Source organism: Schistocerca gregaria, chromosome X (genome assembly GCF_023897955.1).
Source record: "Schistocerca gregaria isolate iqSchGreg1 chromosome X, iqSchGreg1.2, whole genome shotgun sequence".
In the NCBI taxonomy this organism is placed as follows: domain Eukaryota; kingdom Metazoa; phylum Arthropoda; class Insecta; order Orthoptera; family Acrididae; genus Schistocerca; species Schistocerca gregaria.
The window spans coordinates 618736152-618749702 of record NC_064931.1 but is presented as its reverse complement, the minus strand read 5'-3'; the positions used below and the strand labels follow the sequence as shown (position 1 = coordinate 618749702).

General features: G+C 43.7%; 1 protein-coding gene across 2 annotated transcripts in view; it reads right to left on the bottom strand.

Moving 5' to 3' along the window:
- LOC126299075 (rho GTPase-activating protein 7) overlaps nucleotides 1-13551 on the bottom strand; it is a 1286633-nt gene that overhangs the window by 1043356 nt on the left and 229726 nt on the right. For both annotated transcript variants that reach the window (XM_049990744.1, XM_049990745.1), the window contains exon 2: nucleotides 2799-2864. The gene's annotated coding sequence lies outside the window, so the exon portion shown is untranslated. The remainder of the gene's footprint in view (nucleotides 1-2798; nucleotides 2865-13551) is intronic.

The following is a 13551-nucleotide window of genomic DNA, read 5'->3' as shown; positions in this document are numbered from 1 at the left end:
AGGCCAGTCTATTATAGGGATGTTAGTGTCGTGTAGCCACCCCGCCATCGGCCATGCATTATAATTAGGTGCTTGATCGTGCTGAAAGATGCAATCACCATCCCCGAATTGTTTTCCAACAGTGGGAAGCAATAAGGTGCTTAAAACATCTATGTAGGCCTGTGCTGTTCTAGTGCCACGGAAAACAACAAGGGGTGTAAGCCCCCTCCATAAAAAACACGACCACCACCTTGGAATTTTACTTTTGGCACTACACATGCTCGCAGATGACGTTCACCAGGCATTTTCCATACCCACACCCTGCCATCAGATCGCCACATTGTGCACCGTGGTTCATCACTCCACACAACGTTTTTCCATTGTTCAATCGTCCAATGTTTACGCTCCTTACACCAAGCGAGGCGTCGTTTGGCATTTACTGGCGCGATGTGCGACTTATGAAAAGCCCCACTACCATGAAATCCAAGTTTGCTCACCTCCCGTCCGTCACAGTACTTGCAGTGGATCCTGATGCAGTTTGGAATTCCTGTGTGATGATCTGGATAGACGTCTGCCTATTACACATTACGACCCTCTACAACTGTTTGGCAATCTCTGTCAGTCAGCAGACGAGGTCGGCCTGCACATTTTTGTGCTGTACGTGACCTTTCACGTTTCCACTTCACTATCACATAGGAAACAGTGGACCTAGGGATGTTTAAGAGTGTGGAAATCTCGCGTAAAGGCGTATGACACAAGTGACACCCAATCACCTGACCTCTTTCGAAGTCCGGGTGTTCCGCGGAGCGGCCCATTCTGCTCCCTCGCGATGTCTTATGACTAATGAGGTCGCTGATATGGAGTACCTGGCAGTAGGTGGCAGCACAAAAATGAGAAGCCGTCCACTGCTTATAAAAGCGGAAACCTGACCGGTCCACGACAGTCAGTTTTATCCCTGACGAAGATGACGGAGGTAGTCATCGAAAGCTTGGGTTTTTATCCAAATTTGACACGACAAGTAAACCAAGAACTTTTTATGCAAGGACTCCACCGCGAAAGACTTCGTAGTTAAATAAAGTGCTTGACAAAAAAAGTTAAGTAACCAGAAGGAGAGGAGTATTGGGAATGAACCCTCATGGATTGACAGTAAATGTCAGGGTGATTTGCACCGCTCTGGCCTGGACGCTTTTTCTGACCTGTTGGGAAGGGTTTAAGAAAGTAGTTGTATCCTGTTCTGAGGCGAGCTCGTGCACAGCTGTTGTAACTGGTCCTTTATATCCTGGTTACCAACACTGAGACGGAGTTGACGTCCGAATTGGTCCCACACGTGTTCTTTCGGGGACATGCACGGGTGTGCCTGAGCATCACGTAAACAGTTCACAGAGACATGCGCCACGTCTGGACGAGCATTGTCCTACTGAAAAACGGCACCAAGGTACTGTCGTATGAGAGGCAGCACATGAGGGGACAAAATATCCGTAACGTACCGTTGTACGGTGAGGGATAATAATGACCGGAAGTCGTTTCCGATGACTCTACAAACCATTCTGCCAGAGTAACACCGCTTTGCCTCTCCAAAACATTGGAAGAATGGGATCTTTCCAAAGGTCACCGCCATATTTAACTACGATGGTCATCCGCTATGTCTGTGTCATTCGTTATTTGTTCTTGTGCTGTAAACGCAAAATAAACAAACATCACGGAAAGATTTTTTGTTATTCAATGATAACGTAATATTGCAATATCTTCAGAAGATCAGAAAACAAAATATGGGCGAAGGGGGGAGGGGGGAATTCATATATTTGTACTAGATTCCCCGTTCCGACCCGTGGAACGACACATTTATGGCATGATGATGTCAACTGATGGGTAGAGCCGCTTTTTCTGTAGGTTCAGGGTCCAAGTACAGTATCACATCTCCTCCTGCACTGTCTTGTCATATACTTGAACCGAGCTGTCTAAGGGGCTGCAGTCATGGACTGTGCGGCTGGTCCCGACGGAGGTTCGAGTCCTCCCTTGGGCAAGGATGTGTGTGTTTGCCATTAGGATAATTTAGGTTAAGTAGTGAGTAAGCTTAGGGACTGATGTCTTTAGCAGTTAAGTCCCATAAGATTTCACACAGTTCGATAATCAAAATTTTACTTCATCTCTAATGACGTTGACGTCATAGACTTTCCAGCCACGTTAATGTGACCACCTGTCTAAATCCTGAATAACCACATTTTGCAGCACGGACTGCTATGAGACGTGCGGGAAGAGAGTCAGTAAGGTTCTGGAAGGTACCGACAGGGGTGAGGAGCCATGCCGACTTGAGTGCCACGGCCACCTGCGCTAGGTTTCTCGGTTGAGAATCCATGGCGCGAACAGGCCGATCGAAGTGGTCCCACAGATCCTCAACTGGGTTTTAATGCGGCGAATTTGGTGGCCAGGGGTGAACGGTAAGCTCGTCATGGTACTTATCGAACTGAGCAAATGCACAAAAGCTGTGTGACAGATTGCGTTGTCCTGCTGGTAGTTGTCTTCGTGCCGAAGAAAAACAAACTCGGCGGAGGTTCGAGTCCTCCCTCGGGCATGGGTGTGTGTGTGTTTGTCCTTAGGATAATTTAGGTTAAGTAGTGTGTAAGCTTAGGGACTGATGACCTTAGCAGTTAAGTCCCATGAGATTTCACACACATTTGAACATCATATACTTGAAACTTCCTTCATGTCCTGCCTACCGCCATTTTCATTGAAGGCCGCCTATCAACAGTCCACGACCCCTCAATTACGTCACGCCCCCGCATTTATAGTCAGCTGCTAGCGCGATGCGTGGTACTCACCTCTCTTCCAGATCCTCAGTAAACATCAATGACCGAGCTGGTCGCTGCCCTCCATAGCTTCACCGCCTGTCACAAAAATACTGAATTAGACTTTTACTTTGAAAATACATTGTAGCAATCTACAAAAATACACTGAGCCTTTAATCTAAAATTCCAACACAGTTACATTTCCAAAATAAATAAGAAGATTTTTTTGGAAATAAGCATTATAAGTTCAAAAAATTTCGCTCATTTTGTAACGTAATTTAGAATGTCACATACTTATTGACGTTACCCGAACGATATTTATGTTACCATAACTATTTCGCAGGTATGAGCTGCATGTAAGCTGATTACTGAATAATTCGATAGTAGAATGTTTCTGCTTTTCGTCTCTATTATGATACTCCTTTTCAGTGAACAAAGAATGTTTTAAATTACCTAAGTTACGGAAAAGGTTTCTTGTTACAAACTTCCACCACCAGAATGCCGTCTTAATCTATTCATAAGTATCTATTAAGCGAAGGTTAAGCCATGCGGCACTCCTTGCTGCAACACAATGATTTTGTACGCTATTGTACATTGCGTCATGTGTGAGTTGCTACAGAGGATATATACACGAATTAAGAATCTATCATAGGCATTCCGCTTCAATACCTACCATGAAGGACCGGAAATGAGGCTGCTTGAACGGTGGCGGGAACAGGGGTGAAACTGCAAGCGGGAGTGTGAGACTCACGAATCGTCGTTGCGGCGTGAAGACGGGTTGCGACTGTCATTTAAGTTACGATAAAAGTGGAATCAGCGATGAGTCAAGAGAGGGCACAACCTTCCTGGATAGGGTGCTAGTGAATGTTTTGCCAGTTGTCAGATATCCCGATCAACGGTGTACCAATCTAGATGTTTGCGTTTCTTGCATCTAAGTAATCTGTAAAATGCAAGCGCAAAACGGATGAGATTCTAGTGTTAAGGCGATAATGTATTTTTAATTTGATAAACATTTGCTCGCATCGTATTTTCATTAAGGTAGCACTTGAAATTGTGGACCTGCTGCGTATGTTTATTTGCGTTTCTGCTTTGTCCCTTGGCGTTCTCCATATTAATATCATGACTTATTATATTGTGACTCTGATGGTATTGTTTCTAACTTTTCATACATAGCTTAACGGTTATACAATTTCCTATCACAATTTATATTTTAGAGCCACAGGCTGTGTAGGACGGATGAAGCTCTACGTTCGTTATCATTACTTGCAACATATGGCCGAAATCATGTGGTAAGGGGGTTAAACTTCGAGGGGATAATCGTTGAGGTGATATAAGTCCCTTCTTACTTGAATATGATGTTTTATTTTCTTTTATATATTCCTGGATTCTCCTTGGTTAAATGAGGATCTCCCATGATTTGTAGATGAGATCGTATTACTTCTGTATGTATACGAGGATGAAGTGTATCCACACATCAGTGTCCTTTACATGCAGGAACGGCGGCTGATCGTAATCTTTGTTACAGATACGATCCTTTAATCAACTGACTCAGCGCATAACAAGGTGTTGTCAGTTACCAGTAGTTGACACGTTGTTAAGTCCTACACCGAGCCGCCATAGTGGCCGAGAGGTTCTAGGCGCTTCAGTCTGGAGCCGCGCGACCGCTACGGTCGCAGGTTCGAATCCTGCCTCGGGCATGGATGTGTGTGATGTCCTTAGGTTAGTTAGGTTTAAGTAGTTCTAAGTTCGAGGGGACTGGTGGCCTCAGCAGTTAAGTCCCAATGTGCTCATAACCATTTGAACCATTTTTTCCTACACCGCTTTTAGATTAATAATGGGTGTTGGATATTGGATACTTTAGCTTGTTGTCTTAGTGGTTTGACATCAGACTCTTGATCTTGACAGCAGTGGCGAATAGCTTTCTTCTCGAGGTATACTTATCACTGTAAGGAAGTTTCTTACCGTGTGTCTAAGTGGCACGTACTTAAAAAAACTCCTACTCTCACTACTTCACGTAACAAAGTCAGTATCGCACACTACCAGAAGAAAAATTAATGGACCCAGTTAGAGGCTTCCAATTCACTCAAGATTTATTATTGCAACAGTAAATATGGAGCACATGAAATGATTACATTTACAGATCAATAGCACAAGAGGTTCTGAGCTACCAGATGTCGAGCCACGCCAAAACACTCATACACTACTGGCCATTAAAATTTCTACACCAAGAAGAAATGCAGATGATAAATGGGTATTCATGGGAGAAATATAGTATACTAGAACTGACGTGTGATTACATTTTCATGCAATTTGGGTGCATAGATCCTGAGAAATCATTACCCAGAACAACCACCTATGGCCGTAATAACGACCTCAAATACGCCTGGGCCTTGAGTCAAAGAGAGCGTGGATGGCGTGTACAGGTACAGCTGCCCATGCACCTTCAACATGATACCACAGATCATCAAGAGTAGTGACTGGCTTATAGTGACGAGCCAGTTGCATAGCCACCATTGACCAGACGTTTTCAATTGGTCAGAGATCAGGAACAGCAGAGGATCAGAGATCAGGAACAGCAGAGGACCTATGACACTACCTTGCGGAACGCTAGACATCACTTCTGTTCTACTCTATGATTTACCGTCTGTCTCTACAAACTGTGACCTCTGTGAGAGGAAATCACGAATCTAGTCACACAACTGAGACGATCCATTAATAGTCGCTTGTGAGGAACGGTATCAAAAGGCTTCTGTAAATCTAGGAATATGGAATCGATCTGAGATCCCTAGTCGATAACACTCATTACTTCATAGGCATAAAGAGCTAGTTGTTTGCACAAGAAAGATAATTTCAGAATCCGTGTTGGTTATGTATCAATAATTCATTTTCTTCAAGGTGATTCATAATGTTCGAGTACAGTATATGCTCCAAACGCTACTGCAAATTTAGGTCAGTGATATGGGTCTGTAATTCAATGGGTTACTCCTATTTCCTTTCATGAATATTGGCGTGACCTGTGCTACTTTCCAGTCTTTAGAAACAGACCTTTTGTCAAGTGATGATTGCTAAGAAAGGCGCCATTGTGTCTGCATACTCTGAGAGGAACCCGATTGGAACGGTCTGGACTGGAAGACTTGCCTTTTTTAAGTGCTCTGAGTTGTTTAGCGACACCTAAGATATCTACTTTTATGGCACTCATGCTAACAGCTGTTCTTGTTTCGAATTCTGGAATATTTACTTCGTCATCTTTCGTGAAGTAATTACGGAAAACCGTATTTAGTGACTCCGCTTTAGTGGCACCATCATCGGTAACGTTTCCATCGCTATCGCGCATTGACGGCATTGACTGTTTTTTGCCACTGGTGTACTTTACATATGCCCCGAATATCTATGGGTTCTCTACCATATTTTGAGACAATGTATCATTGTTGGAACAAAAGCAACTCGCATTGACGTCCGCACTAAATTTCGAGCCTCAGTGAAATTTAGCCATTCTTGGGGATTTTGCGTTGACAGTATTTCGCAAGAATGTGGCACCAAATGACTACACACTGCTCAAGCATTTCCCGAAAATTACTGTTTGGTGGTTTAGGGGCAAGCAACTGGCGTCCGATATGTGTTCCAATGAGTACAGATCAGATACATTTGCTGGCCAAGACAACAATTTGAGTTCACTATAATGTCCCTCAAACCATTGTGGCCCGATTCTGACCTTGCAACACGCACAGTTATCCTGCTGGAAGATGTCAGCACCACAGCGGAAGACGTCAGGTATGAAACGATGCAGATGGTCCGCAGTAATGTTGTCGCAGGTCACTGCTGCCATGTTGCCTTCGATTACCACCACAAATTCGATGAAAGCCCAATTCAATGTACCCCATAACATAATTCCACCCTCAACGGCCTACATATGCGGCGCGGTGCATGTTTCGTGCAGTCGTTCGCCTAGATGACGGCGTGTAAGGACCCAACCATGAACCTGGTGTAACAAGAAATGCTATTCATTCGACAGGCGACACGTTGTTATTGATCCACTGTGAAAACTCAGTGATTCTGTGCCCACTGCAATCATAACTGACGATGTCGTCGAGTCAACATAAGAACATGTAGGGATCGTGTGATGTGGAGCGTCATGTTCAACAATGGTCTTTGATCGGTGTGCTCAAAACACCTGTGCCTGCACCAGCACTGTAGTATGTCGTCAGACCTGCCACAGATCGCTGCCTATCCTGGATTACACAGCGCGGGATCCTCCGACCTCTACATCTTGTGATGGGACTTGGTCGTCCAATACCATACGGCCTATCCGGTATTTCACCATCCATCAACCACTTTCCATAAGTGCTCACGACAGCAGTACACCAACAGTCGACCAGCTTCGCTGATTCAGAGATCCTCGTTTCCAGACACAGGGCCGTAAAAATGTGCCCTTTGCCAGAATCGCTTATTTCAATAGATTTCCGCATTTGCAGTCTGCATCTTCGCTATAATGACTGCTCATTTGTCTGTCTTCCGCTTACATTCTCTCCTTACTGCGTTATGTGCCCGCAACACCGCATGGAGGCATTCAACCTCGAGGTGGATAGTGGTCATAATGTTTCGTCTCATCAGTGTATTTTACTTCTTACTTTCAGACAAATCATTTAACAAAAAAATTGACTGGATTTTTGCTAAATGCTTAATTTTCATGTTTCGTTCGGAATATGTGAATTTTAATAAAGATAAACATCGAACGGTACTCTATTATTACGAAGAGTATATACGAGTAGATCAAGAAGAAGCAGAAAAGTTTCAATATACGTTTTTAGTTTGATGTTTACTTTTCTTCCAACATTAAAGAAAAAATTCCACAATTTCTGCATCAGTGTAACTTTTAATGTGCAAAATAGCTAGGCCTCGAAGAGATGAACTCTCTGACTCTTCATTTACACAGCCAGCAGCCGCTGTTCATGAAATATTTCAGCTTTGCCTCAAATCAGTAGTTAAGTTTTTCTTAATTACCCTAATGATTTTCAAGGAATTAAATTGTTTTTTTTTTCAAAACTAGTCCTCACGCTAGTCAATTTGATACCTCACTTGTTCATTCTCCATGCTTCGTTTGGCTATGAAAAGTCGGACAAAAATCAGTTGTGTAATTTCTACGGAGCCTTGTATTTGCTCTCGCATTCGGGAGGACGACGGTTCAATCCCGTGTCCGGCCATCCTGATTTAGGTTTTCCGTGATTTACCTAAATCGCTCCAGGCAAATGCCGGGATGGTTCCTTTGAAAGGACACGGCCGACTTATTCCCCGTCCTTCCCTAATCCGATGAGACCGATGACCTCACTGTTTGGTCTCTTCCCCCAAACAACCCAACCCAACCCAACCCTTGTATTTGCTCCGCTCAAACGTTTGGCCAAAAAGAGCTCAATAAGAGAATATCCAGTGGGAAACCCGGCCCAGCACACAGTTTTATTCATCCAGGATATTTCATTTTAAATGAGGGTTGTCAGGCCGGATAAATAATGCCACGATGATTGTTTACACTTGAACCTGGATATATCAATGTGATTCATGTTGTCCTATAGGTTCCGCAATATATCTTTATACACTCAGATGATGTTTCGCACAATAATCTTGTTTCAAAATACGAGGCCCTGGACAAATACTAACTCTGAAAAAATTATTTTATAATACACATTTACATGGCCATGAAATCTGAGCTTCCTGTGGACCTAAGAGCCTTCAAATAAACAGACGTTCATTGTCCGCCGGTCGGTGTGGCCGAGCGGTTCTAGGCGCTACAGTCTGGAACCGCGCAACCGCTACCGTCGTATTTTCGAATCCTGCCTCGGGAATGGATGTGAGTGACTTCCTTAGGTTAGTCAGGTTTAAGTAGTTCTGTGTTCTAGGGGACTGATGACCTCAGCAGTTAAGTCCCATAGTGCTCAGAGCCATTCTTTTTGTTCAGTGAACCAGCGACAGTCTTTTATGATAGACTAGGATCTCTCCTAAAATACACAAACAAGTTTAACTTCTTCCTTGTAGTTAACCGAGAAATGAGTTGTCCGCTGCAGAAAGTAAACAGATCGTTAGTGAAAGTAGACGTGGTGATAATGCCCCTTTCTGCGTCTGACGCGTTGAATGAAACGTGAACGTGCCTGGAAAATACACGTGACGCGATGCTAGTGAGGAGCTCTGTGTACATAGCTTACGTAAGCCTTGGACAGTCTCCACCGCCTTGGTATTCCGCAATAGTAACGCAAACAAAATGATCCTTCCTGCTGCAGCGCTTCACTCGACTTCCAGTGCAGCAAAGCGCTGCACTCTCGCACTAATAGGGTGGTTTACGGAGATCTCGACACTTGGCAGATCTCGACAATTGTAAGATCTTGCACCGCTGACAACAGGTCATCTGATGGCAAGCAGCGGTACTAAACCACACGGTAGCTCACTGTATGCAGTCCGTGGAACATCAAGAGATACTGCTCGGAGTGTAGTATGAACTGACGAGAAACATTAGTTAAGTATGAGTGAGCTGAATTCTCGTACATCGTTAACAGGTGAGACGGTAATATTTCGTAAACAACCTATCGCATACGCTCCTAGATGCATGCGTGATCTATGTAGTCTTTGGAAGTTAGCCATGTCAGGAGCGATTAAAAAAGTAGGGTGAGCTGTAATCTGCTGGTAAAGCCATTTATTGGGAATGCTGTAGCTCTGGGAAGTTTCGACAGTGCATACGCAAGAGACACCGAAACGTGTCGAGCTATTATTTCACATCGTCTCTAATTTTAATAACTTTTTTTAATTTTATGTTTAAAATACCACGGAAATATAATAACAAAAGTTATCTTGGACAGTAGAAAATAAAAGATACGGCTGCAGCAATAGAATATATCAAAGAAAATAAGATACTACCTGCTACAGCTGCGAAACGATTCAGCGTTTTAAGAACCATTCAGCGCTGACAGGAATTTTAGATAACAGAAAAACTGTTGAAATCACAGTCACAGAGGAACAATTAGCCAGCTGTCGTTTCGTGCTAGATTGATAAGGCTTTCCTTTATCAGCCATAAACCTAGATCAGATGGCATTTTAGTTAGTTATCGGTCAGAATGACGACCAGCAATGGTTACCGCCCACACATCACGCGAGGAGAAGGATGTTGATAGTTAATGTGGAAAACCCCTGGCTTCTTTTGTAGACATACAGGGTGTTTCAAAAATGACCGGTATATTTGAAACGGCAATAAAAACTAAACGAGCAGCGATAGAAATACACCGTTTGTTGCAATATGCTTGAGACAACAGTACATTTTCAGGCGGACAAACTTTCGAAATTACAGTAGTTACAATTTTCAACAACAGATGGCGCTGCAAGTAATGTGAAAGATATAGAAGACAACGCAGTCTGTGGGTGCGCCATTCTGTACGTCGTCTTTCTGCTGTAAGCGTGTGCTGTTCACAGCGTGCAAGTGTGCAGTGGACAACATGGTTTATTCCTTAGAACAGAGGATTTTTCTGGTGTTAGAATTCCACCGCCTAGAACACAGTGTTGTTGCAACAAGACGAAGTTTTCAACGGAGGTTTAATGTAACCAAAGGACCGAAAAGCGATACAATAAAGGATCTGTTTGAAAAATTTCAACGGACTGGGAACGTGACGGATGAACGTGCTGGAAAGTTAGGGCGACCGCGTACGGCAACCACAGAGGGCAACGCGCAGCTAGTGCAGCAGGTGATCCAACAGCGGCCTCGGGTTTCCGTTCGCCGTGTTGCAGCTGCGGTCCAAATGACGCCAACGTCCACGTATCGTCTCATGCGCCAGAGTTTACACCTCTATCCATACAAAATTCAAACGCGGCAACCCCTCAGCGCCGCTACCATTGCTGCACGAGAGACATTCGCTAACGACATAGTGCACAGGATTGATGACGGCGATATGCATGTGGGCAGCATTTGGTTTACTGACGAAGCTTATTTTTACCTGTACGGCTTCGTCAATAAACAGAACTGGCGCATATGGGGAACCGAAAAGCCCCATGTTGCCGTCCCATCGTCCCTGCATCCTCAAAAAGTACTGGTCTGGGCCGCCATTTCTTCCAAAGGAATCATTGGCCCATTTTTCAGATCCGAAACGATTACTGCATCACAGTATCTGGACATTCTTCGTGAATTTGTGGTGGTACAAACTGCCTTAGACGACACTGCGAACACCTCGTGGTTTATGCAAGATGGTGCCCGGCCACATCGCACGGCCGACGTCTTTAATTTCCTGAATGAATATTTCGATGATCGTGTGATTGCTTTGGGCTATCCTAAACATACAGGAGGCGGCGTGGATTGGCCTCCATATTCGCCAGACATGAACCACTGTGACTTCTTTCTGTGGGGACACTTGAAAGACCAGGTGTACCGCCAGAATCCAGAAACAATTGAACAGCTGAAGCAGTACATCTCATCTGCATGTGAAGCCATTCCGCCAGACACGTTGTCAAAGGTTTCGGGTAATTTCATTAAGAGACTACGCCATATTATTGCTACGCATGGTGGATATGTGGAAAATATCGTACTATAGAGTTTCCCAGACCGCAGCGCCATCTGTTGTTGACAATTGTAACTACTGTAATTTCGAAAGTTTGTCTGCCTGAAAATGTACTGTTGTCCCAAGCATATTGCAACAAACGCTGTATTTCTATCGCTGCTCGTTTAGTTTGTATTGCCGTTTCAAATATACCGGTCATTTTTGAAACACCCTGTAAACATCGTGTATCTTGGATGCAATGTATTCGAAAATGCAAAAAAAAAGTGTATATATCGTGGGAACAAATGTTTCCTCACGTGAAGATTGCAAAAGTGTTCAAATTTGAAGAACGCTTGCATTTCTGATGAATATCGGAATCACCTGCACTCCAGGATAATTTGGCATTTGTACACGTATTGCAACTGAAAAGCATTTCAGAATCTAGTAAGGATTATTTCTTTAATAAACGAAGAAATACTTAAGCAACATGTCTAAAAATTAGTTTTCATATATAATTAAGACGATGACGGCCAATGATCCCTCCAGTGTAGATAACAAGCTCCAATTCTTACGGGAATCGGCGAGAATCCGCGAGTAATGAGGGTAATGAACAGGGACACTACATCAGTAATGTGTGGTGTAAGTTGAGAATTTGGGTCTGACGGGAGGCATGCTAGTGTACTCTGTGAGCATGTGGTGACCACTCTACGTCCGGATGGCATAGTGGTCGGAGACTATTCTAGTAAGCAGTAGACTTAGGTTGAGTCCTGGTCCGACAAAACTTTTCAACTCGCCTCATTGATATATATCAAAGTCCGCCGACAGTTAATGTCTTTAATTCCTTAGTGTCTTAATTAGTTTTCATATTTAAAAAACAGACTGTTAGAAACTGCAATGTAATTTGTGTTTTCTCTTGAGTTTTCGATACGTTCCTAAATTACTGTAATAACTGCAAATCTCTGATTTTGGAAGATTCTGTCGCTTATCAAAGCGCTTAATGACGACAGGAAGAATAATATCGGACTTGTCACTCACTTCTAAGACCCCCTCCAAACTTCTTCCACAATTCAAAAATAATCCATTTCCTATAATCCAGCATGTGCTATAACGAAGAATTACGTCTTTGCTTAGACCACCAGAAAGGACATTGTAGCCTTTCCATACGTAGCTATATGCACTACATGACGAAATGTAGGTGCTCACGGCTCAAGGATAATGCAATGGAAGCAACAAAGTTACTTGCAGACATACTGTTCTTGAATTGCTCTCGGTCGTCCCTGGTGTCGACTTCATGACTTCTCAGGTTGCATGTATTCATATAATGGTTTCGTCTCGATGGGCAATAAGTCCACAACCTTAAATGCGGAGGCTCATGTACGTTCCAGCTCCAACGGAAATCGAAAACTGTGAGCATGGAGGACATGGACAGGGACTGGATAGGTGGCCCTAAGTCGAAGTGTGTGTCGGCTGGAAAGCGTTCAGAGACTGTCCGCACGTTTGCAACAAACACTGTGTTCGGGTGGCGCAGTGATTGACGCAGCTGCCTGTTAAGCAAGAGGTACCGGACTCAAATCTCGGTCTGACACAAATTTTCACTCGTCGTCGCTCATTCCACATAAAGACCCGATGAATTTGATATCATTAGTTCCTTCCCTTTCCTTTCTCCCCACTCCAGTTTCAGTTACAAAATAATTCTCAAGTTCTCAGGAAAACAATAATTCAACCAGACAGGATTGCAAGCACGTGAAACGCAGGTATTTTAATAATGCTAAGTTTACTGAAGCCTTTCTACGACTTCTATTAATAGCTGGAAGAAGAAAGGAAGATTGAGTTTAACGTCCAGCCGAGTGCGCGGTCATCAAGACCGAGTACATCTCGGATTACGAAAGAACCGGGTGTGCCCGTTTCAAAAGAACAATTCCGGCATTTACCTGTAGCGATTTAAGGAAATCCCGGAAAAGCTAAATCTGGATGCTCAGACGGGAATCTGAACCTTCGTCATCCCGAATGCGACACCAGTGTGCTAACCACTGCGACACCCCACTCTGTGGTCAGAAACAGTAAACGCTTGTAATGTTGTTGAAGAGTAGGTTGTGCTGAGAAGAAATTGTTAAGGAAAATTCTGTACATTGCGCGGCTTCCGGTTTAATTATCATTGAAGTTAGCCAATCAGGCGTAAATTCAAGCCGCTCGCCAGATAGAATTAGCGTCACCTGTTCTCTTACTACAGATGATAGCACACGAAACTGCTCAGCCTTTGGCATTCGATACTTACTTACCGT